The 4132-nt window shown below is 40.4% G+C and overlaps 1 non-coding gene across 1 annotated transcript; it reads right to left on the bottom strand.

The window, feature by feature from the left end:
* Positions 1-1427: 1427 nt before the first annotated feature.
* Positions 1428-1534, bottom strand: LOC122066091. Its single transcript, XR_006136230.1, has one exon. It is a non-coding gene; the product is annotated as a small nucleolar RNA R71 (small nucleolar RNA).
* Positions 1535-4132: the final 2598 nt, after the last annotated feature.

The following is a 4132-nucleotide window of genomic DNA, read 5'->3' as shown; positions in this document are numbered from 1 at the left end:
AATTATAATTCCACTAAGCCGTTTGGGAGATACGTCAATCGAATGATCGAAACCCTAGTTGGTCTTTTGGCATTACATGTTACCAGAGCTCATCTGGCTTGGTTCGAGCTCGACAACCACAACGGGAGGGTAAAACACTCATTCTACAACCTTGACATAGTTTGTACATTAAGATTCCATCCATACCTAGCTTTTCCTAGGTCAAAATGAAGAGAGAGAGTGGCATGGGAGGTTGTACTTACCTCAGGTAGTGATTCTGGTAACAAGGCGGCAGCCGGCACCAAGGTAGGCCTCCAATCCCCTTCTTCTTCCTCTTCTTCTTCCTTCCTCTCCTCTTTCTCTCCTCTCCTATGTTGGGCACAAGGAAAAATGAGGAAATGAGGAAATGAATCCTCATTTCCCAACTTATAACTTAAGTGGTCCTTAAGGTTCTGTTTGGTTTGGACCTCTTTTGAACCAATCGGGTTAAATGAAATTCGGGGCACAAGGACTCACCCATTTAGGTCCATAAGATGATCACATCATGAGGAAAATGTGGACGATGATTTGGGATCATCCGAAGTCATTTACGATGCAAGTGGCAGGAACCACGGGCATCGAAACCTCGATAATAGCTTGTCAACCTAGAAGAAACTGGCATCGGATTCAGGCCCAACCTGCTTTCGGTGGCTTGCTTCCGATGGCCAAGATAGCTTGCTATCCCATGGTTGGCATAACATGGGTGGCTGCCCTCGAACATACTCAAGGCCTTTCGACAATTATGATGTGTGTCGAAAATCAAGTGTGGGGAGTCGGTTCACTTATCGTCTGGGATCGGAAGCTATGAATCCCCTCCAATTAGATAGGCATAAAATGCATGAACATGTGGGGTCATCTCTATCCCTTTGAAAATGTATAGCAGTGAGCCAAAACCCAGTCGTACTTCCGATCTTTGATCCGAGGCCTGTCACAATAGTTTCAAATTAGACCGGATTTGGGCACAGGTGTAACAAGAGATTTAACAAGTAGTGACCCTATACGTTTGCTCTTTTTAAAACCTTTAAATATGGGAGACCAACAGCAAAATCCTCCACCTAAATCTTTGAAAGATAGGTTCTACCCTGCTAGAACAGCCCAACCTTCCTGCATAATTCTATCACAAGCCTAGGGCAATAATTTTGAGCTCCAATCTCAATATATCACTATGTTGCCCCACTTCCATGGGCTGCCTCTGAAGATGCATACCTATTTTTAAAGGAATTTGAAGAGGTATGTGTTCTAATTAAGATCCAACAGCTTTCTGATGATGCTTTTAAGCTTAGGTTCATCACTTTTGCATTAAAAGACCAAGCTAAGAAGTGGTTGTATGGGTTACAAGTTCCATAACCACGTGGGAGAAATTCACAGTTGCCTTCCTCAAGAAGTTTTTCCCAACTCATAAGACCAATAAGCTTAGAAGTGATACCCTTCAGTTTAGGCAAAATCCTAGTGAGTCCTTCTCTAAACTTATGGAGAGATTGAAGGATCTACTCCAATAATGCCCTCACCATAGCCAAGACTTATGGCATTTATGTCAAATAATTTATGAGGGTATTGATTACCCAACTAAATAAATGATAGAGTCTATGTGCCCTGAGGGATTCACATCCTTTACAGATGAAGGAAAGGCATAGGAATTCTTACTTGACCTATCTGACAAAACCCGTGAGTGGAAATCAACCCAAGTGTGTTAAAGAACCATAAGAGGGAAAGGATATTTTGTGGATGGGATAGTAGCCAAGGAAACCCACTTGGATAGCCTAATCAAAAGGATTGAGGCTATAGCTCCTTGAGAGCCATCATCAGTCAATATGGTTAAGATGTGCAATTGGTGCCAGTCCCCTGGGCAAGTCATAGAAGAATGCCCCAACACCTTTGGGGGCACTTCTAATGATAGTGTTAATGTCTTATACCAGAATAATCCATATAGTAACACCTACAATCCAGGATGGAGAAATCACCTAAATTTCTCCTGGAATCAAGGTAACCAAGCAAGGCCTTCCAATTTTCATAATCAAGGTCAACCTAGACCCCAAAGGCCTCCCTTTGCACAATAATCTTTTTTTCAAAATACTTTTCTTAGGCCAAATGTAGGACCTTAGGCTAGTTTTCCTAGGGCCCCTCTCCTATCATCTTATCAGTAACCCCTTAGGTTTACCAACACTGTAAAGGCAAGTAGAATAAGTGACTTGAAAAAAAATATGGCCCTCCTCATGACAAGCCATTAAATCTTATGAGAGAACTCACCCAAGTTGTTTCAATTATGCATAAGAGGGAGAAGGAAACTTTACCCAGTCAACCAGAGCCTAACCCTAGGCATCATCAGCCTATTAGTTCACAAGCACCAACTAATACACCACTGAATATAGTACAAGGTCAGACCCAACAAGGGCCCTCCAACCAATGTAATGTTGTTTATGCCCTTAGGAGTGGTAGAGAGTACCAACAGAGTGTTCTTAAATCTTTCTCATCCGTTACTCCTATTAACTCCCCTTCAATTGAGGACACAAGTGTGCCTCTTATTCCGGGTTCGTCTGATGATCCTAAAGATTCTTCTGAAACTAAAGATGATTTGGTTGAGGAAACCAAAAATGATTCTTCTGAAAAAGGGCAAATCCCTAACAGTCCTTATGTTTCCCCTATCCCCTTTCCTAATTGCTTAGTTAATAAAAAGAAGACTGCTTCTATGGATAAAATTTTAGAAGTCTTCAAGAAGGTAGAAGTGAACATCCCTCTTTTTGATGCCATATCCTAGATCCCTACCTATGCAATGGTCTTGAAAGACTTGTGTACACACAAACGTATCACTAGTGTGCCTAAAAAGACGTTCTTGGCAGGTAACATTAGTTCCATAATTACTTAGCCTATAGCAGCCAAGTATAAGGATCCAGGGAGTCCTACCATAGCTTATGTCACAGGCAACACCTACATTGAGCATGCCTTACTTGACCTTGGTGCAAGTGTTAATCTTTTGCCTTACCATGTGTATAAGCAACTAGGATTGGAAGAAATGAAAGCCATTGGAACCACTCTTCAATTGGCAGATAGGTTTGTTAAGATTCCTAAAGGGATGGTTGAGGATGTCTTACTAAAGGTGGGGGAATTTATTTTCCCTGTTGATTTCATTGTGTTAGATATCAAGCCCTTCTTAACTAAGGATGAGATCCCCATAATCCTAGGAAGACCATTCCTTGCTACTAGTAATGCATTAATCAATTACCGAAATGGCTTCCTAAGGTTATCTTTTGGCAACCAAACTATTGAGTTTAACATATTTATGATAGGCAAATAACCGCATATGGAAGATGAGATTAATGTGCTTGAGGATTTTCTAGATTTTTCTAATGATTTAATTATCAACTTTGATATTAATTTTGATTCAGAATTCCAAGAGTGTATTGGTGAGTTGGAAGATGATAGTGAAACTTCCTTTTCTAAAGTCTTGAGTCTTCACACACCTGTGGAGCCCTTAGGATCCCTTTCCAGTTCCATTCCCAAACCTTCCATAGTTGAGCCCTCTAAGCTAGATCTTAAGAAGTTTCCATCTAATTTGAGGTATGCTTTACTAGGGCCTGACTAGACTCTTTCAGTAATAATTTCTTCAGATTTGACTTCTAGCCAGGAAGAGGGATTACTTAAAGTGTTAAAAGACAATAAGGAAGCCCTAAGTTGGACCATGGCTAATATCAAGGGTATAAGCTCTTCTATTATGCAACATCATATATATCTAATGGAAGATTCCAAACCATCCATGGAACCTCAAAGAAGAGCTAACCCTGTGATGATGGAAGCCATTAAGAAAGAGATCCTAAAGTGCTTGGATCATGGAATAATTTATTATATTTTTAATAGCCAATGGGTAAGCCCAATTCATGTAGTGCCTAAGAAGTTTAGTGTTATTGTAATTCCTAATGTCAATAATGAACTGATTCCGACTCATGTCCAATCAGGGTGGAGAGTGTGCATAGACTACAGGAAATATAATGCGGTAACCTGGAAGCACCACTTCCCATTGCCATTTATTGACCAGATATTAGAGAGATTAGCTGGACATAAATATTATTGTTTTCTTGATGGATATTCTAACTACAACTAGATCCCAATTGCTTTAGAG

The sequence above is a fragment of the Macadamia integrifolia genome, unplaced genomic scaffold, assembly GCF_013358625.1.
Source record: "Macadamia integrifolia cultivar HAES 741 unplaced genomic scaffold, SCU_Mint_v3 scaffold2230, whole genome shotgun sequence".
Taxonomy (NCBI): domain Eukaryota; kingdom Viridiplantae; phylum Streptophyta; class Magnoliopsida; order Proteales; family Proteaceae; genus Macadamia; species Macadamia integrifolia.
Note: the sequence above shows the minus strand (reverse complement) of the source record. Positions and strands in the feature narration are given on the sequence as shown.